This window comes from Schistocerca americana, chromosome 1 (assembly GCF_021461395.2).
Source record: "Schistocerca americana isolate TAMUIC-IGC-003095 chromosome 1, iqSchAmer2.1, whole genome shotgun sequence".
Classification (NCBI taxonomy): Eukaryota; Metazoa; Arthropoda; class Insecta; order Orthoptera; family Acrididae; genus Schistocerca; species Schistocerca americana.
In genome coordinates this window covers 516,400,128-516,422,322 of record NC_060119.1, presented here as the reverse complement: position 1 = coordinate 516,422,322, position 22,195 = coordinate 516,400,128, and the positions used below count along the sequence as shown (strand labels likewise).

The window sequence follows — 22,195 nt, the reverse complement described above, 5'->3', positions numbered from 1 at the left end:
TAAAACACCACAGTTGAATAAATGTTGCTGAGACACTGCAGACGTATGTCAGAACAATGGAATATTGTTGTTGTTGTTGGGGTCTTCAGTCCTGAGACTGTTTTGATGCAGCTCTCCATGCTACTCTATCCTGTGCAAGCTTCTTCATCTCCCAGTACCTACTGCAACCTACATCCTTCTGAATCTGTTTAGTGTAGTCATCTCTTGGTCTCCCTCTACGATTTTTACCCTCCATGCTGCCCTCCAATGATAAATTTGTGATTCCTTGATGCCTCAGAACATGTCCTACCAACCGATCCCTTCTTCTAGTCAAGTTGTGCCACAAGCTCCTCTTCTCCCCAATTCTGTTCAATACCTCCTCATTAGTTATGTGATCAACCTATATAATCTTCAGCATTCTCCTGTAGCACCACATTTCGAAAGCTTCTATCCTCTTCATGCCCAAACTATTTATTGTCCATGTTTCATTTCCATACATGGCTACACTCCATACAAATACTTTCAGAAACGACTTCCTGACACTTAAATCTATACTCGATGTTAACAAATTTATCTTCTTCAGAAACACTTTCCTTGCCATTGCTAGTCTACATTTTATATCCTCTCTAATTCAACCATCATCAGTTATTTTGCTCCCCAAATAGCAAAACTCCTTTACTACTTTAAGTGTCTCATTTCCTAATCTAATTCCCTCAGCATCCCCCGACTTATATTCGACTACATTCTATGATCCTCATTTTGCTTTTGTTGATGTTCATCTTATATCCTCCTTTCAAGACACTGTCCATTCCATTCAACTGCTCTTCCAAGTCCTTTGCTGTCTCTGACAGAATTACAATGTCATTGGCGAACCTCAAAGTTTTTATTTCTTCTCCATGGATTTTAATACCTACTCCGAATTTTTCTTTTGTTTCCTTTACTGCTTGCTCACTATGCAGATTGAATAACATCGGGGAGAGGCTACAACCCTATCTCACTCCCTTCCCAACCACTGCTTCCCTTTCATGCCCCTCAACTCTTATAACTGCCATCTGGTTTCTGTACAAATTGTAAATAGCCTTTCGCTCCCTGTATTTTACTTCTGCCACCTTTAGAATTTGAAAGAGAGTATTCCAATCAACATTGTCAAAAGCTTTCTCTAAGTCTACAAATGCTAGAAATGTAGGTTTGCCTTTCCTTAATCTATTTTCTACGATAAGTCGTAGGGTCAGTATTGCCTCACACGTTCCAACATTGCTACGGAATCCAAACTGATCTTCCCCGAGGTCAGCTTCTACCAGTTTTTCCATTTGTCTGTAAAAAATTCACATTTTGCAGCTGTGACTTATTAAACTGATAGTTCGGTAATTTTCACATCTGTCAACACCTGCTTTCTTTGGGATTGGAATTATTATATTCTTCTTGAAGTCTGAGGGTATTTCGACTGTCTCATACATCTTGCTCACCAGATGGTAGAGTTTTGTCAGGACTGGCTCTCCCAAGGCCGTCAGTAGTTCCAATGGAATGTTGTCTACTCCTGGAGCCTTGTTTCGACTCAGGTCTTGCAGTGCTCTGTCAAACTCTTCACGCAGTATCGTATCTCCCATTTCATCTTCATCTACATCCTCTTCCATTTCCATAATATTGTCCTCAAGTACATCACCCTTGTATAGACCCTCTATATACTCCTTCCATCTTTCTGCTTTCCCTTCTTTGCTAAGAACTGGGTTTCCATCTGAGCTCTTGATATTCATGCAAGTGGCTCTCTTTTCTCCAAAGGTCTCTTTAATTTTCCTGTAGGCAGTATCTATCTTGCCCCTAGTGAGATAAGCCTCTACATCCTTACATTTGTCCTCTAGCCATCCCTGCTTAGCCATTTTGCACTTCCTGTCGATCTCATTTTTGAGATGTCTGCTTCATTTACTGTGTTTTTATATTTTCTCCTTTCATCAATTAAATTTAATATTTCTTCTGTTATCCCAGGATTTCTACTAGCCCTCATCTTTTTACCTACTCGATCCTCTGCTGCCTTCACTACTTCATCCCTCAGAGCTACCCATTCTTCTTCTACTGTATTTCTTTCCCCCACTCCTGTCAATTGTTCCCTTATGCTCTCCTTGAAACTCTGTAGAACCTCTGGTTTAGTCAGTTTATCCAGGTCCCATCTCCTTAAATTCCCACCTTTTTGCAGTTTCTTCAGTTTTAATTTACAGTTCATAACCAATAGATTGTGGTCAGAGTCCACATCTGCCCCTGGAAATGTCTTAAAATTTAAAACCTGGTTCCTAAATCTCTGCCTTACCATTATATAGCCTATCTGATACAATCTAGTATCTCCAGGGTTCTTCCATGTATACAACCTTCTTTTACGATTCTTGAACCAAATGTTAGCTATGATTAAGTTATGCTCTGTGCAAAATTTTACCAGACGACTTCCTCTTTCATTTCTCTCCCCCAAACCATATTCACCCACTATGTTTCCTTCTCTCCCTCTTCCTACTCTCGAATTCCAGTCACCCATGACTATTAAATTTTCATCTCCCTTCACTACCTGAATAATTTCTTTTATCTCATCATACATTTCATCAATTTCTTCATCATCTGCAGAGCTAGTTGGCATATAAACTTGTACTACTGTAGTAGGCATGGGCTTCATATCTATCTTGGCCACAATAATGCGTTCACTATGCTGTTTGTAGTAGCTTACCCACACTCCTATTTTTTATTCATTATTAAACCCACTCCTGCATTACCCCTACTTGATTTTGTTTTTATAACCCTGTATTCACCTGACCAAAAGTTTTGTTCCTCCTGCCACCGAACTTCACTAATTCACACTATACCTAACTTTAACCTATCCATTTCCCTTTTTAAATTTTCTAACCTACCTGCCCGATTAAGGGATCTGACATTCCACAGTCCGCTCCGTAGAATGCCAGTTTTCTTTCTCTTGATTACGACGTCCTCTTGAGTAGTCCCCGCCTGGGGATCTGAATGGGGGACTATTTTACCTCCGGAATTTTTTACCCAAGAGGACGCCATCATCATTTAACCATACAGTAAAGCTGCATGCCCTCGGGAAAAATTACGGCTGTAGTTTCCCCTTGCTTTCAGCCGTTCGCAGTACCAGCACAGCAAGGCCGTTTTGGTTAGTGTTACAAGGCCAGATCAGTCAATGATCCAGACTGTTGCCCCTGCAACTACTGAAAAGGCTGCTGCCCCTCTTCAGGAACCACATGTTTGTGTGCCCTCTCAACAGATACCCCTCCATTGTGGTTGCACCTACGGTACAGCCATCTGTATCGCTGAGGCACGCAAGCCTCCCCACCAACGGCAACGTCCATGCTTCATGGGGGGGGGGGGGGGGGGAGGACAATGGAATAAGCCACAGTGAAATTGTTAATGTTGGACTAGGAACAATAAAGTGTTGGAAGTCCAGTAACCACAGACTGGATCCACATACCTGATTACCAACTGTCAATCTGGTTTACTGGCCAACAGCAGATTTAGGTGGGTATAAATAGTTGATGGCATACCATTTTGTACTTCAGTACACATCACACAAAAGTTAAAACATGAAAACATATGGAACAAAATTTACAAAGTTCACTGACAGATCATCAACAGAAAACCATAGTTTCAATTCCCATCTAGAATCCTGATTTTCCTACATCATTGTATTAAAATGTAAGGAGGATCCTTTGGACAGGCCATGGCTGATATCTTTCCTCACCTTCCCCCTGCTTGCTCACCACTGTAGAAATGAGCACAAAAGGCTAAGCTAAGTGAGCAGACAGTGGTTTGTAATGCAGAAGAGGTGCAAACTGTGCACTCTCTTTCAAGGAATAACCATTAGTTCTGTTGTAACATTTAACACGAACAAATAAACTCACTCCACTTTGATTAAGGTGTAGATTTTCTTATTTTTATGTTTTGGACTATTTGCTTATTTACTGGAATGGGAACTTAATTGTGAAGGTCAGGCATTTCAGTGTCACTTTACAATACATGTGCAAGATTTGGCTATGTGAATGGAACATCATGATGTTTAACTTAATATATTTTGAGATTTTAAATGCCACGAACAAATTCTGATTTCACTGCCATTACAACACCTTCCAAATAGAAGATTCTGATCTCATAGGATGCAAAGAGCGAAAAGCAGAGTTACAAATATGAAAGAGAACTTTATTGAAAAAGGTCATTAATTTACAAGAAGTAGTCAAAGTCTTTAGAATGATATTATCACTCGGCACCAGAGTGTGCATTGATACGAAACTTCCTGACAAATTGAAACTGTTTGCCAGACTGAGATTCGAACTCGGGACCTTTGCCTTTCTCGGGCGAGTACTCTACCAACTGAGTTTTTCAAGCACAACTCACAATCCATCCTCACAGTCTTACCTCTGTTAGTACTTTATCCTCTATCTTCCAATTTCATAGAAGCTCTCCTGTGAAACTTGCAAAACTAGCACTCCTAGAAGTTATGCAGGATAACTTCTGTGAAGTTTTGAAGATGGGAGATGAGATATTGGTGGAAGTAAAGCTGTGAGGATGGGTTGTGAGTCATGATGTGTAGCTCAGCTGGTAGAGCACTTGCCAATGAAATGCAAAGATCCCAAATCCCAGTCTGGCACACAGTTTTAATCTACCTGATGTCAGTCTTTCTTTACACATTCATCCTTCAATACGACACATTTTTCCCAAGAATGAATAATTTGGTGGTGACCTTGTTTGCTGACGTCTGCATTTCGGCTGTTCAAAAAATGTTCCATCTCAGAAATCACATCATAGTCATTTGGGAAATACCTGCCATTCACTGTTTTTTCATCTGAGGGAAGAGAAAGAAGCCACTGGGTTGCATACCAGCAGAGATGATGCAAAATTTGATTGCCCAAAGAAGCAACATGTATGAACCGGTTCTGTGTAGAATGTGTTGGGGCATTGTTGTGGAGCGAAAACAACCCCTTGAGCAACTTCCCACAACTCTTCTTGTTGACACCTTGCTGTAAGCTTGTCAGAAGATTTTTGTACTTATCTATTAGCACCACACCATGGCATTCCCAAAAATGTATCACCTTTTCTGATGATGGCTGGGTCCCTTATCTTCTTGGGGAGTGGTGAGCCCACATGTTTCCACCGCTTGCTTTGCTCCTTTGTCTACGAGGTCATAAAGATACACCTATCACTCTTCCATGGTGGTTAGGCAGCTAAAGAAGTCATCTATGGTGGCCTGACACAGTTACAATATTTTCTCTGTTGCCTCATTTTGGCGGGCTTTTGGAATGGGTGTGAGCAGTAGAGATTAGAAACGGAGTGAGTAGGGGTCTTATGTTGCAGGCTGCATACTTCACAAATGAAGACATGCTGTTAAATCAGTGCTAATGGGCTTCCTTCAGTTGTGCTGTACTTCTGTGATCACGACGAGTCTGAGAGCTGACGCACTGTGGTCGCTTCGTACTCGTTGACTCGTTCTCTCTTAGTGAAGCTGGGAAGCAAGCATTAGGGTGTAAGAATAGTGATGACTTATTGTTAATATGGAAGATGAGTACACGATCTTGCTGCTGTAATGTAGCAATGGCAAAGCGAAATGACTGATCGTGGGGATTAGATGGCCTTCAAAATAACTGTGTTTTGCAAGACTATGGTGGGTGTAAGACAAAACTTAACTGATGCAAAGTAGGCTACACTATTGCAAATGTGTTCCATTAGAGAAAGAGTGATAAGTTTGATACTATAGGTCACACTTCAAATGAAAAACATGCAAATTTAGCCCAATGCAAACAAAATGGTTGTGTTCTTGTTTATTCCACCTCCACCATGAGAAAATATATCTGTTGCGTCAAACAAAACCTGGACAAGCGCAACGACACTTTTACATCCATGCAGCAACAGAGCGCACTATTTCTATATTCATCTAGTCGTGGCAACTTACATTTATGAGATGATAGAGAGTTGTGTAGATTATCATTCATTTCTGTAATTTATTTTAACAATTAATCGTCATTTACAGATTGCACCTCATCTTCACATCTTGTTTATTGGACTGGGTAATGCCTCGAATGTGTGTATGTGCCACTCTAATTGTTAGACGTTCTCTGAATAGATATTAAATATTAAAATAAATTTACAGCAGACTTCGAAACAGTTTATCTACATAAATGTACATATAAACAGAGCAATATTCACTGCTAACTGACTAGGTGTTATGTTGGCGTGTAACCTGCTTCAGTCATTTAGGCAAGTGTACATTTTGTGACATTTCAGCTTGCTTCTCCGCAATGTATGATCTACATGATAAATAAAATTACACTTGAGAATGGCTGCAAAGCCAAAATCATGACTGTATAGAATAAATGAATATTCATTTATAGTTCAATGGTGGAAATCTCTTTTAAAACGGTTTCGTATGCAGCGAGAATGACGCGAGCCTTTGGGTATACTTGCGAATTCGTTTTCTCGCTCTCCTTTCTAAGCGAGTCGGGACCACTCGTGCTCAATAGACTCAGGTGACGAGTGGACTGCAGCAGAGACAGGCAGGTCAAGTCTACGGGCACACGGAGACGGTGAGTTCGGAAATTATGTCACAGGATTCGCTGACGATTTTAAAGCGAGTATGGGAAGCTCATTTCTGATCTCTATTGAGCGGCCAGACAGCGAGAGAACTTTTTCACGTTCGAAATTTTATGTAAAGTGTTGAAAATTGATCCACGACTGATTTTCAGTTTCCATCTGTAGTCTCATTTGTGATATGCCAGTCTTTGAGCACCAGGACCTCCAGTTCTCTTGTGATCCCAGTTCTTTGGACCTACCATATCATTCTTCACCATTCAGACATGTCTGACAACACTGGAAGCATCTGCGACAACTAACCACCGTGCGGTACACTGAGATGACAAAAGTCATGGGATAACGATATGCACATGTACAGATGGAGGTAGTATCGCATACAGAGGGTATAAAAGAGAAGTGCATTGGCGGAGCTGTCGTTTGCACGCAGGTGATTCGTGTGAAAAGGTTCCCGACGTGATTGTGGCCGCACGACGGGAATTAACAGACACTGAACGCGGAATGGTAGTTGGAGATTGGCGCAAGGGACAATCCATTTCAAAATGACTAGAGAATTCAATATTCCGAGATCAATAGCGTTATCGTGTGCCAAGCATACCACATTTCAGGCTGTGCGTTTTATTCATCATCTCTTCGTCACGAGTACCGTGCTTTGTTTTGCATTTATTGTGCAGTAATTGCTGTTTCTTCCCAACTTGACGATGTCATGTCATACACAAAGGCTACACACAGGGTGTCCATAGTTAAAGCACCAGTTTCAAAACGCTATAGCGTGAGGACCACTGTTCAGAATGACGTCAAATTTAAACAGCATATTAGTGGTGTAGTGGGAAACGTCATGGAACAAAAAAATTTAACGAAAATTTGACCAACAGCATGAGAATACGCACACTAACAGATGCTTGCACACGGCTGGCCCTCAAGTTTGCTTCCGAGACGCCCAAAATGACTCTCCATGAAGGATCGCTAGCTGTTAATGAAGCTCTTTTTCAAGAATGGTGACCGTGCACAGGTAGCCCAGCAGAAGTTCCGGACACTCAAGAGTATGAAAAAAGGCACTGATGCAATGTCTGCTATGGGTCTGGAGAAAAGATTACTAAATTCGAAAAGACAGAGGGAGGAAAGCAGTCGAACCGACGTCTGTTGAAAATGTGGCCACAGCATTGCAGGAGGGGCCGAGCAGTGGTGTGCAAACATGCGGTACACGGGGAGTTGCCCGAACGTTAAACACGCCTGCGAGCACAGTGCGTAAATTCCTACGAAACATCCTGCATTGCTACCATTCAAGACCACTCATGTTCAAGGAGCTGCTTCCTGCTGACCTGCCAGCAAGACAACGTTCACTTTGGAATACCTGCTCACACAGAAGTGGACAAATGAATGGCCATGGAACATCCTGTGGGCAGATGAAGTCTATTTCCATCTCCAAGAACATGCCAATGCGCAGAATTGCTGAAAATCCGCACGCACATCAACCGGCACTATTCCATCCTGGAAAAGTGATTCTGTGTGTTGCGGGTTAACGACATCGTTTATCGTAGGGCTATGTATTTTCGAAGATGTGTGTCCTGCGGGTTTCCGGACCAAAGTCATTCGGACCCTTCAGCAGCGTGGATGTGTGGGTAGGACCATTTTTATGCGGGATGGAACTCCTCGCCATATTGCACAGCCAGTGAAGCGGCTGCCGCAGAGGAACTTCGGAAGTGCTAGGATTATCAGCCGTCATTTCCCTACAGCCTAGCCATCCAGATCACTGAGCTCAGTCCGTGAGACTTCTGGGTAAGGGGTTGTTATGAGAAAGATATTGTGTTCAGTGCTCCAATTACGAACGTACCTGAATTGAAGGCATGCATTGCGCAACACATTCTGAACGTGACCTCTGAGACACTATTGATTTAAACTTGTGGCAGAAGGCGGACCGCATAATGATCATGTCTTGCGCCAGGCTCATGACAATTAAAACCCGATTTCATTGTTGCTTTTTATGCGGTTTTTGGCCCCAGGACAATTAAAAACCGAGTTTTCCAATCCGATGAGTACGACATTGCTGTGGTGGGTGGGCTTACCTAACTAACAGTGCCACAACTGTTGACTGCCAAAGTTGTGCAATCACGCACAGTGAACAGTACGGATGTTGTAATGTGCAACTCAAACCATAGCCGTCGTTTTGTGATTCATATGTCATTTGTAGCCGACCCTGTTTACGCTAAGACTCTTACACTGCCAGCTATTGCTAAGAATTTCGTGGAATTTTTTTTTTGTTCCATGACGTCTCCCCCTGTGTTAATAATATGCCGTTCAAATTTGACGTGATTCTGAGCAGTTCTGAAACTGGAACTTTAATTATGGACACCTTTGCGTATGGTATGTTATAGTCAAGTTGGGAAGAAATAGCTTCTGCATCATAATAAATGTAAAATAAACCATGGGGCTAAAGACGAAGAGATGCTGATGAAACGCATTTGGCTGTCACGAGCACAGTGCGTGAACCCTCAACTGACTACCGTACATTAATGTAAAATTGTGCACTTCACAAAATGCAGAACTGTTTTATTCTGTGGCTACAACATCAAATGCGTCACAATTGGAATCAGTCAACTCACAGATATAGCTGGGTGCACAAATTTGTAGGGATATGAAATAGAATGATCGCATAGGTAAAACAGGTGGTTGACTTTGGTTCATGGGCAGGATACCGGGAAAATGCAATCTCCTACGTAAGAGACGCTTACAAACACTCGTGCGACCCATTCAAGAATACTGCTCAAGTGTATGGGACCTGTAGAATGTAGGACTAACAAGGGATGTTGAACATATACAGAGAAGGGCAGCACGAAAGCCACAGATTTGTCTGAGTCGCTGGAGAGCCTCACGGAAATGTTGAAAAAGCTGAATTGGCAAACCTTTGAAGACAGACGCCAATTATCCCCGTAAAGCTTGCTTACAACGTCTCAAGAATCAGCATTAAACGAAGAATCTCGAGACATTCCTCAGTCGCCCACGTATCGCTTCCGTCTGGAGCACGGAGACAAGAGTGTCTTAATTACAGCATGCACCAAGGCACTTCTGCAGACATTCCTCCGGCATTTTACACGCATTTGGTACGGGAAGAAACTCTAACATGTGGTACAGTCTCCAATGTGCCTCTGCCACGAACTTCACGGTGGTGAATATTTATGAAGACAGTAACTGTTCTCAAAAGAACAGATACCAATGATGACCGTGCAGCTTCTCTAGAATAAATGATAATTAATTGAAACCCTCAGCTGCCGACAGGTGTTGTTGATATACCTCGATGCGGACAGCTGAAAATGTGTACCCCGACCGGGACTCGAACCCGGGATCTCCTGCTTACATGGCAGACGCTCTACCCATCTGAGCCACCGAGGACACAGATGAAGAGCGAGACTGCAGGGACTTATCCCTTGCACGCTTCCCGTGACACCCACATTCCCAACTGTCCACAATCTACATACGTAATGTACCCAATAGATATTTGCCCATTCACTCATTACTCGCGCACACTAAGGTGACGATTCCCGTAAGAGTTTGGGCAACCTGTGCGCATTCGCACAGACCAATGTCAATGGCTGGGTAGCCTTTAACTATATATATGAAGATAGTAACTGTTCTCGAAAGAACAGATACCATTGATGACCGTGCAGCTTCTCTAGAATAAATGATAATTAATTGAAAGCCTCAGCTACCGACAGGTGTTGTTGATGTACTTCTGTGGGGACAGCTGAAAATGTGTGCCCTGACCGAGACTCTAACCCGGGATCTCCTGCTTACATGGCAGACGCTCTATCCATCTGAGCCACCGAGGACAAAGATGAATAGCGCGACTGCAGTCCCGGTCGGGGCACACATTTTCAGCTGTCCCCATCGAGGTATATCAACAACACCTGTCGGCAGCTGAGGGTTTCAATTAATTATCATTTAATATAAGAATAATTGGGTATTTCATTAAAGAGACACATCTGCACAAATTGAGCAAGTCAATAATGCCTTTGTCCGCCTGTGGCCCTTATACAAGCAGTTATTCGGCTTGACATTGATTGATAGAGTTGTTGGATGTCTTCCTGAGGGATGTCGTCGCAAATTCTGTCTAATTGGCGCGTTAGACATCAAAATCCCGAGCTGGCTAGAGGGCCCCGCCAGTAATGCTCCAAACATTCTCTATTGGGGGAGAAATCAGGCGATTTTGCTGGTCAAGGTAGAGTTTGGCAAAAAGGGAAACAAGCAGTAGAAACTCTCACCCTGTGTGTGCGGGCATTATCTTACTGAAATGTAAGTCCAGGTTGACTTATCACGGAGGGTAACAAAGCGGGTCGTAGAATATCGTCGACGTACCGCTGTGCTGGCAAGTCAGGCTGGTATCCCACCACTGACACATCTTCGTTAGTCATCGGGGCTCAGTACTCCAGTCAACAACATTCCAGCCCCAAGACGTGTCTGGACACTCCCCGAACAGCTGTGAGATACCAACCCGACTGTCGCCGGCCATAAGGCCCGACAGCCAGAAGCGATATAGTCTGGAGGGTCGTTCCTTTTCATAGCAGGACCCCTTTAGTTGTCGTCCGCGGCACCCTTACAGCACAGCGGTACATCGACGATATTCTACGCCCAATTTCGTCGCCCTTGATGGCAAGCCAACCTGGGCTTACATTTCAGCAAGATGACGTCCGCCCGCGCACGGTGAGAGTTTCTACTGCTTGTCTTCGTGCTTACCAGACCCTACCTTGGCCAGTCTTTCTCCAATTGAGAACATTTGCAGCATTAACTGCAGGACCCTCCAACCATCCCGAGATTTTGACGACCTAACGCCAAAACTGGACAGAATTTGACACGATGTGCCTCAGGGGGACACCCGACAACTCTGTCAATCAATGACAAACCGAATAACTGCTTGCATAAGAGGCAGAGGTGGACCAGCGGAGCCGGCCGGTGTGGCCGTGCGGTTCTAGGCGCTTCAGTCTGGAACCACGTGACCGCTACGGTCGCAGGTTCGAATCCTGCCTCGGGCATGGATGTGTGTGATGCCCTTAGGTTAGTTAGGTTTTAGTAGTTCTAAGTTCTAGGGGACTGATGACCACAGACCTTAAGTCCCATAGTGCTCAGAGCCATTTGAACCATTTTTTTGGACCAGCGGTTATTGACTTGCTCAATTTGTGAAGCTCTATCTTTTGAATAAATCATTCAATTTTCCTGAAATTGCAATCATATGTTTGTCTGTACATGTGCATCATACCTCCCGGCTTACGGCCCATTCGGATAGCTATTCTGTGGAGCGTCCTATTTTTTCAAATGTTCAAATGTGTGTGTAATCTTGTGGGACTTAACTGCTAAGGTCATCAGTCCCTAAGCTTACGCACTACTTAACCTAAATTATTCTAAGGACAAACACACACACCCATGCCCGAGGCAGGACTCGAACCTCCGCCAGGACCAGCCCTAGACCGCTCGGCTAATCCAGCGCGGCACTATTTTTTCCTTAGAGATATCTGTATGGTGCGAAAAGTTGTGATAAACGGGCTGTGATGTCATGCGCATTACACTTAAAAGGAATCTGCTACATTTCGGTTACAGGATAAAACACACGAATCTAAAAATGAAAATTCAACTAAATACAGTTACGAATAACTTAAGCTGGAACGATCAGAGATAATGTTGTGGGAAAAGCAAACGAAAGAATGCGATTAACTGGAGAACATTTAGAAAATGCAGCAGGTCTGCTAAAGAGACTGCTTACACTACGCTTGTTCGCCCTCTTCTGGAATATTGCTGTGCGTTGTGGGATTCCCATCAGGTAGGATTGGCGGAGGTTCAAAAGGCTCTGAGCACTATGGGACTTAACATCTGTGGTCATCAGTCCCCCAGAACTTAGAACTACTTAAACCTAACTAACCCAAGGACATCACACACATCCATGCCCGTGACAGGATTCGAACCTGCGACCGTAGCGGTCACGCGGTTCCAGACTGAAGCGCCTAGAACCGCACGGCCACACCGGCCGGCGATTGGCGAAGGGCATCGAAAAAGTTCACACAAGGCTCTGAGCACTTTGGGACTTAACATCTGAGGCCATCAGTCCCCTAGAACTCAGAACTGCTTAAACCTAACTAACCTAAGGACATTACACACATCCATGCCCGAGACTGGATTCGAACCTGCGACCGTAGGAGCCGCGCAGTTGCAAACTGAAGCGTCTAGAACCGCTCGGCCACCGCGGCCGGCCGTCCAAACAAGAGCAGCTCCTTTTATACTATCGCGAAGTACGGCAGAGTGTTCTCCAGATATGATACGCGAATTGGGGTGACAATCATTAAAACTGAAGGCATTTTTCGTTGCGCCCGGATCTTCTCATGAAATTTGAACCTCCTGCTTTCTCCTCAGAGTGTGAAAATATTTTGTTGTATGAACCCTTTGCTAGGCACTTAATTGTGAATTTCATAGTAATGATGTAAATGTAGAGTGTATATTAAAGCCCAGTCTGAACTGAAATCGGGACCGAGTAGGCTACTGTTCGGTTTTTGGGGGACTTAGATTCACGTTCAGTTTCAGAACTGTCAGGTTCGGATGGCTGAATTCTTCTTGTTTTTGGAGCGGTAAAAAAGTTTCACGGTGTCTGGTTGCTAACTCAGCGCCCAACTCTCCTCTTTTCTCGTCCGGGCTGGGAAAGAGCAGTAGAGGAAGATCTCCCAGTACGGACTTTCGTGAAGGATCTTCAATGCATGGCGAAGAACTGGCAGCCAATCGAGGTCTCTAGAGGAACTAAGCGAGTTTGGGGAACTGGCGAGAGGGCGTCCGAGCGCAGGCAGCTGGCAGCGGGCGGTGCGGCGGCGCGTTGCAGTCGCGATAGCGGCGGGCGGGCGGGCGGAAACAGCTGACGGCGACAGGCGGACAGCGGCCTTGGCGCGCGGCTCGTGTTCCGAGTCCAGGCTAAGCACGAGCGTCCAGCTTACGGATCGACAGCTGCCGTGCACGATCGGGTGTGGACAGACAACCTGATTAAAGAGATCCGTCAGATATCACGTTTTAGATCGCAGATCGACACCTTTTGCTGTGGGTCGGGTTCTTCATGCCTCAATAGTCGGCATATAAAACCGTAACGCAAATAAGAAACATCGGGATCTTTTGTACCTGTACTTGTACAACACAGACATACATTACTAGTCTGGCAAAGATGCAGCTGTTGCTGAAGTGTGAAGGTCGGTGAGGTAACATGGCGGCGTCACGAAGTTTGTGAATGGTACTACTACGATTTTCTGAAACGAAATGACGTTGTAAACTTTACGAGGTGGTCTAAACAAGTTCTGCAGTTGAGCAAATATATACGTACTAGTTGAGTTTAACACATACATGTAGAAACGTGTTACGAGAAGTACATCATGTTACATACACACACGCTCAAAGCAGACTGACTATAGTTTTCGTAACACCATTCAAATGAATAAAGACACTTGTAATCAACCACAAATAGCACGTTCTACTTGTAGGAGCATTTTCACAGCGACTATACTATTCGAAGAAAAGCTGAAGTTGATCAAAACTGCTTAAAGGCACATCAATGAGCTACATCTGTTAACACTATATTGATTAAACATCTTAAAATATACGCGAAGTATTTCAACACTACCGGTTTTTCAAATAAGACCAACTGCAATGTAAGTATTTAGGCCCACATTCAATACAAAATAAAAAACGCGTAAGATGTTTCTAGTTATGCTTGCATTGAGACATGTTTCTTTCCTTGAATCTTCCGTCTGCTGTGCGAAAAATTACAGCCACTCATGACGGATGTATTTACCATTAACTGTAAAAGTAAAGTAGCCATATCAGTGCATCCGCATTTATTGCGACTGTTTTATCGGTAAACAAATAGCTGTTTACAAGCCCTTCGCGCTCGCCGCCTTATTACGATTTTAATGTCCTGGCTTCATTGATATCAGGATACCGTATATTTTACACGGTATTGCCAGTCTAGTAATCTATGTCTGTGTTGTACAACACTGTAATGTTCAGCTTATATTCTTACTATTAACGAAAAAAATAATGATTTTTAAAGAACCGCAACTATAACGATGTTTTCAACAGGCAAATATTAATAGATGCGAAGCAATTTACGTAAGAATATTACTCGAGCTACTCTGATAATGACCACAGTATTTTTAAGAGACCGAAAAGCCATCGAAACTCTTACAGAATACAAGGTGATACGCAATTTAAGGAAATAGTTAATTTCCAGATTTGCATATTTACAAACAGTAATTGCCTTTTGACAATCTATAGTTCACCAGAAAGCTGAGAAGACGTCGCATCCGCAATATATATCATACTTTGTCAGACTCGTTGTATTGGGCCATTATCGAAACATGTAATATTAAAATTGCGTCATAAATCGAAATTCTAAATTTTCACAAAAGTTGATACTAGAATTCCATTCGCATTTGTATAATATTGAAGTAATATACGAAACTGAGATAGTCACTTTCAGAGAAAAGTAAATATTAAAATGTAACTTTTTATTAAAAAGTTTCAGTACAACTACAAGGGTACATGTTCATTGTAGGCCTACCGTTAAACGAAGTAAGTACAAATTGTATTCTTGTAATTAATTATCATTACGTAAATTTAGCGTTACTAAATGAAAATCATTAACATCTGTTTAGGTTTCATGACAGCAATTTCTTTCATTTATTACCTGCGTAAGGATGCTACAACATAAACAGTGTATTGATACTGGACACTAATTCCGCCATTTTTAGCGCAGACAAGCCAGAGAGCACAATAAGTTGTTTGCACTTGCGGGAGAGCAGATGTAATTTTCGTCATGCGTGTTTATGTCATTGTATTGCACAATAGTGTAAATAAATGGTATATGACCTTGTGTTCATGCGAACCTGCTAATTAAATACACAACACATTTCATTTAGATTTACAGCCAGCGTTTCTATTTATGAGTCATCTTATTTCGAACTTGGAGCAGGAAACTACGCGATTTCAACGCCGACCAGAACATCGAGAACTAAGATAAATTACCCTGAAATTGCTTGGATTGTCTCGCAAAATATGGAATTCATTGTGCATGTCTCACGTAATGCATGACAGTACATGCTAATTCCTGTTGAGATTTCAGAATAAAGTTTCATAGAATAAGCCAATCCCTACCGCTACATCAAGTTACTAAAAAGATTCTTTCCTTAGAAAGGCTATACACATGTGCTCTTTCGGCTCATAATGACCCGGTTTATGGGCATAATATTCTAACATTATCAAAAGTTATAATTTTGAATTTAGGTTCAATTTGCTCATCTACAGCGGCATTAGTGGGAGGGTTTGCACCCACTTTCCCCAAAGAATTCTTATATGTGCTAATTTGAAATTTGCTCTTCGTATTTTTTGATCAGACTTTATCATTAAAGCGCAACACACGTCAGATGTAACAGAATAATTTCGGCGCTGTTATAGTGCGGAAGATGGTCCAACTTGTCTATGGATCCATTGACTCTTTGTTGATTAGCAGTACGATTTATACAAATCATTCAGTAATAATAAACCAACACAGGCTTCAAGTGCAATTTGGTCTAATTTTTCCCAAGTGTCACCATTTCGACACATATTTTTCATTTCCATCACAGTACTCTGAATATTATAGTGCATTAGTATTTGGAAAGATGATTTTATTTCACCACTCAGGGCCTACAGTCAGTTTAATAAAGCTTGCTATGGATGGTCTTCCAATTTGTGGAAAATGTGCTAAGTTCCACATGATATGTTTCTCCTTTGATCGAACCACTTGTACTGCTTGCGCATTAAGGAGTGAGGTATCAATATCTGAAGAGTCTTTTGATTCAGTGCAGGATGAATGCTATCGTCACTGATGTGACTTTCATCTTCAGAAATATTCTCCTCACTTATCAGATGCGTTTACTTATGCTCCCAGCTGCTCACCAGAAAGAAATCGTTTTATCATGATAACCACACAGAAATTACTGCATTAGATACATGAACCATGTCTGCAACATACAGCCGATAAAACATTACTGGGAGCGATTACGCTTTGTTAATTTGAACGTGATAAGCGACCTGTATTATTGTGTAACTTGACACATTTCATGAATAAGCAAGGAAAGACCTCCCGTGCTATAAAACCTATTATGCATGTATCTCAGACATGTAGAAATAAAATTTTAATACCGACATTTGTACCTTTTGTGAATTTCAAATGCTCAACTCCCTAATCGCAGATCCAAATGACATATATGCAAACTAATTAAGCTACAACAAAGGGAAGAAAACTGTTTTTTTAGCTTTAGCTTTGCAGAATGTATAGAAAAAACAAAGTCACTAAATGTCGACCGTTAGCGTTTAAATGTAAAAAAAAAAAAACTTGTAGAAGAGCAAAGTACTTTCCGGGTCACATTGAGCCCAAGATAACAGCATGGTTACTCTTCAATTGACTGCGTTCGGGTCACGATCTTGGATGATCAGCACCGGCACGCTGAGCGGCCTGTGTTGTCCCTCTCGCTGTATATCCTCTCTGACAGTGATATTCCGAAGATGGAAGACGTCATGTTGGCACGTTTCACAGACGATAAGATGTACTTCACCAGCGCAGACACCACGACGCAGATATAAACAAACTGAAAGAAACAACTCGATCGCATAGCGAAATGGTACCGTTGCAGCAAGATAAAGGCAAGCCCGTGGAATGTATGGCCACATAATTTGGTAAGAAAAATACCCGACCTACAAATAAGTCGCTGCCTACAAGACAGACGCATCCCCTGGATACCATCGATTAAGTGCCAAGAGCAACTCGGGACAAAGGGATGTTCCCCAACCACCACATTCAGGATCTGAGACGTAAGACGATAAGAATGACTAAAGACCCGTTCCCCTTTGTCTTCAGTATGGAGCTCTATGTGGTCACTAAACTCAGCAACAGTTCTGGCACAACTACTCTACGGCAGCACCTTGTGGGGAATGGCGAGTGAAGCACATATCTCAAGTGGGTTTTCAGAGCCTTTATGCACACAAGGCTACTGGACTTACATCGTGAAGCCAACTCAGAGACAACAGCAGACGTCAAAAACAACAATCTTTATTTAGTGAGTGGCAGCATCTAAAACTTAAAAGACGGCACGACAGAAGTCGACCGGCCACCAATATAAGGTATCTAGGGCGCTAGTAATTGATATGGACAGGATGTAATCTAAATCGGTAGGGGTAAGCTTAAAGACCCTTAGGTCCTTATCAAGCCTCCCCAATGAGATACAAACTGTCCCAACCTAAAGCTCTTACGAGAATCCAAGAAGTACGGGTCACCACTGGTGATGATACTTCAGCAGCACACAGACCAAAAAAAGAAAAAAAAAGGAACTCCACCTTATGTAGCGCAGACTTCAGTCTCCTTACGAGAACCTGCTGTCATGAGTTTCAGAATGGAGGTTGGTCTACAATGCAACGTAGAGGACTAGACAGAGGTATCCTGAGTGCAGTTGTGCAACGGGGAAGAGCGATCAGATGAATTGGTTGGCATTGGACAGCTAGCGGGATGGTCCGCTTCCGCCATCAATACTCCTATGAGAGCCTGTCATTGTCGGCTCCCACCATGCTGTGAAATGTACTGTGCCTGACTTATCGAGTAAGGAATTTTTCTGAACGCGAAAATTTCGCGTATTCCAAATGGTTCAAATGGCTCTGAGCACTATGGGACTTAACTGCTGTGGTCATCAATCCCCTAGAACTTAGAACTACTTAAACCTAACTAACCTAAGGACATCACACACATCCATGCCCAAGGCAGGATTCGAACCTGCGACCGTGGCGGTCGCGCGGTTCCAGACTGTAGCGCCTAGAACCGCTCGGCCATCCCGGCCAGCTCGCGTATTCCAAGAACAGACATAACTCAGGACATAACTAAAATTAAGAACAGTGTTAAGACGCTTAGAGACATATTAATATCTATACTGTATGTGAATGTCATGTTATTTATTTTTTTGGGGGAGGTAGAAACTTTGAATTTCAGTATTTTATGGATAAACTAGAAAAAAATAAAAAGTTTTCCGAACCTCGTAGACACTAAATGCAATACGAAACGCAACTTCGGGAAGATATGTTTCCGAGAGAGGTAATTCCTTTTCAAGAGACCAATTTTTATTTAAAAACAAGGATGCTGTTATTTTTTTTTAAAGCCAACCTAGCTTTAAGTGTAATCGCAAAATAATATATTCGTTAATGTTAAATTTAGGCCTGTGTGCCATTTAAGAACCTATAACTGGCCAGCATGTAGCCATCGACTGATGTTATAAACAGCTTTATTACTGAGCGACTAATCCGCAACCCAGTATCATTTGGAAGGTTGGTATTCTGACGGCTTCCAGGGGCGACGGAAATTTGATTTTCAATACTTCGCGTAATTATTCACGGGATTCAAAAATTTTAAATGCTGACTTAATCTATTCATTAAGAGGTGTAATATGATGTTAAAAGTTTAACATAGTAAGACAAGTATTACAGTTAGAGACTATGTGTTTGTATTGAGGCAGCGTAATTGACGGCGCGCAAACATCCGGACTATATTAATTTAGTATTTGAGAATGAGAGCTCTTGCGACTTCCAACAAACTTCATACGTAAGTTCAAGTCTTTACGAAATTATTTCTCGCTGATAATCCTCGCAAAACAGTACATCGCTTGCTACATTTTCGCTGTTCGTGCAGAAAACTTCAGCATCAAGCGCGCCGTTTTAATTTATTAGCCTACTTCTTTACAACCAGATCTAGTCGCAACAGTTTGCAGACAGTGTCCACAGCCGGCCCCGGGGGCCGAGCGGTTCTAGACGCTTCAGTCCGGAACCGCGTGGCTGCTGCAATCGCAGGTTCGAATCCTGCCTCGGGCATGGATGCGTGTGATGTCCTTAGGTTAGTTAGGTTTAACTAGTTCTAAGTTCTAGGGGACTGATGACCTCAGATGTTAAGTCCCATAGTGCTCAGAGCCATTTGAACCATTTTGAACAGTGTCCACATATACCAGTGAATGTATCTGCAAAATTATATCAATGTGCGGGACTTAGTTAAGGACATACGACGTCATGAACATTTAGATGCATTGAAAACTAGTTTTTGTTGAAAATGGAGCATAAATTTCCGAGAGTATATTCATCTAGCGTTTCGTAATGAGAGCACTTAGCAACTACCAACAAACTTTAAGCTTAATTTTAGACTTTTCTAAACCTTTTGTCTCTTATGTGTTTAACGCCAAATATTTAACGCATTTTTCATTTGTTAAGTAATCAGCGTTTGCAGCTAGAGCATAGATCTGAGCTCAATTCTTTTAAGAACCGAGTCTTGACTGGACTATACATATCCTGTAGCGTGACTCATTCCTGATCAGAGTACGGTGACCTTCGTCTATAGGCTCTAATACCACTGTTCCCATTCACTGATATAACTGCCGCGGCGAGGAGCTGCCGCCAAGGAATTCGGCTCCGCATCGTGCGCGAACAACGTAGCAGAAGCGCAGGCAGCAAGCCGGGATGAAAAGGAAGCCAGTGTGGGGGAGCGCGAGTGTGTGGCGCGGTGAGCAGGGCTCGGGGCGCAGGGAGTTCCCCGCACAGGACAGCAGGGCGTTTCAATGACGCAGCGCGATCCCATAGTTACGACCTGCGGCATCCCTGTTACACAAAGGCTGCGTAACTAGCTGTTCTCGATAGAAAGAAAAAGCGCAGATGTTTTGTTCACAGCTCTTTATAAGGGCGACGCTACCGAGCGGTATCTGCCGTGCTAAGCTTTCTACACCTTCGTCTATACTTACAAGCCACCTTACGGTGCGTGGCGGAGAGTACTTCGTGTATTACCGTCACTTCCCTCCTTTCCTGTTGCAATCGCGAATGTTACTTGGGACGAATGATTGTTGGTCTTCTCCGTATGATCTCAGATCTCTTTGATTATATTTTCCTAGTCTTTTCGTAACATATATTATGAGTGGCAGGAGGCAATATGGTGGTTGACTCTTCTAGGAATTTCGACTGTAAACCACACCATGATGCACAATGCCTTTTATCGTAGCGGCTGTCACCGGAGTTGGATGCACATCTCCGTGACGCTTTCGCGTTTACTAAACGAACCCATGATGAAGCGAGCAATTTTTCCGCGGGTCTTCTCTACTTTCTCTACCATTCCTGCAGGGATGGAATTCTGTACAGACGAGAAGTACTCCAGCGTCGGTCGCACTAGTGTCTCGCAATCCAGCTCCGTCATCCGTAGACTGCACTTCCTGAGGATTCTTCTACAGAATCTCACTCTGGCACCTGCGTTTCCTACTATTAGTTTTACGTGGTCGTTCCATTTTAAATCGCTCCTGATGCATAGTCCGAGACGTTTCGTGGATAAGACTGTTCCCGGTGAGTTTTCTTAAATTCTGTAACCCAAATACAACGCCTCACTCCACCTGTTAATACGCAATACGTTACATTTGCTTTCATTCATCCGTCACAGGACGTGTTGTACTTACAATTTATTTTATTTTATCGGGGCTCAGTGAGCATATGATATAGCCAGCACCATATTAGTAGCTCATCTGATGATCAAAACAAATTTATGTAAGTACATACGGGAAGCATTGTGTGCTTACATGACTATGAGCCTCCCGACACAATATATGGGCTATTCGGAAAGCAAGTTACGATGGGTCGCGAAATGGAAACCACTGTGAAAATGCAATAGTTTAGCTACACTTTACACACACTTCTCTACTCCGACTTGTACATTCATAACAGCCTTGTATCAACTTCCCAATACCCTCGTCATAGAATGCTGCCGCCTATGCTTTCCGCCAGTTTTCTACGTTCATCTACAGCTCGTTGTCTGTGGCAAAATGTTGTCTTCATAGACAGCGGTTCATGTGAGCAGGGATGAAACTCAGGACGAGCCAACTACAGGCTGTGTTGTGGGTGATCAAATACTTCCCATCGAAAACTCTGCAGGAGCATTCATTGTCCCTGCAGTTATGTTATGTGGGTTGCACGGCATCAGGCGAAATCTCTCACCAGGCTGCCGTACTTGGCGGGAGACACAATTTCCTAGGCATCTTTAGGTGCCTACTTTGCGCTCGGAATTGAAAAGAGCGGCGTGACGCGATCGACGGCCATGCTAGCGACACTACCCGACACATCTGTGAAAAACGTCATCGGATTTTCACATTGATTTTCACTTTAAGACCGGTCGGAACTTACTTTCCGAATAGCCCTCCTGTGTCTTGGCACAGGTCTGAGCAGAAAGTCGTCTGGAGTATACGAACAATTTAACCTCTGTTCTGAGTGTATTAGCAATGTAGCTGTTTGCAGATTTTAAATCTGCAACTGAGAATTGGGAAAGCACATAAGCTGAAGCACAAAGCAAAATCACTGAGAAGCCACCAGCCGACTAACTCTTTATCGCCGCTAAATGTCAGGGAAGCGCATGGTCTACTTCGTGATGTCTGTGGCTCTTGAAAACAGTTGAGGTATTAGGAAGGTGCGGAACTGCAACTCACTAAGTTGCCTTCCTAGTGTGGTATGCGTCTGCAAGAGGGCACTAGTTGTAGTCATTACATACGCCATGCATCTCTCTCGAAGGGGCAGTCTGCAGAGTAACAAAAAC

At 43.0% G+C, this 22,195-nt stretch overlaps 1 protein-coding gene and 1 non-coding gene across 10 annotated transcripts in view; both read right to left on the bottom strand.

The window, feature by feature from the left end:
• The window catches only part of LOC124605184 (myb-like protein P), a 456,687-nt gene that overhangs the window by 22,778 nt on the left and 411,714 nt on the right, over positions 1 to 22,195 (bottom strand). The window lies entirely within an intron of this gene.
• On the bottom strand, positions 9,866 to 9,939 carry Trnat-ugu. Its single transcript has one exon. It is a non-coding gene; the product is annotated as a tRNA-Thr (tRNA).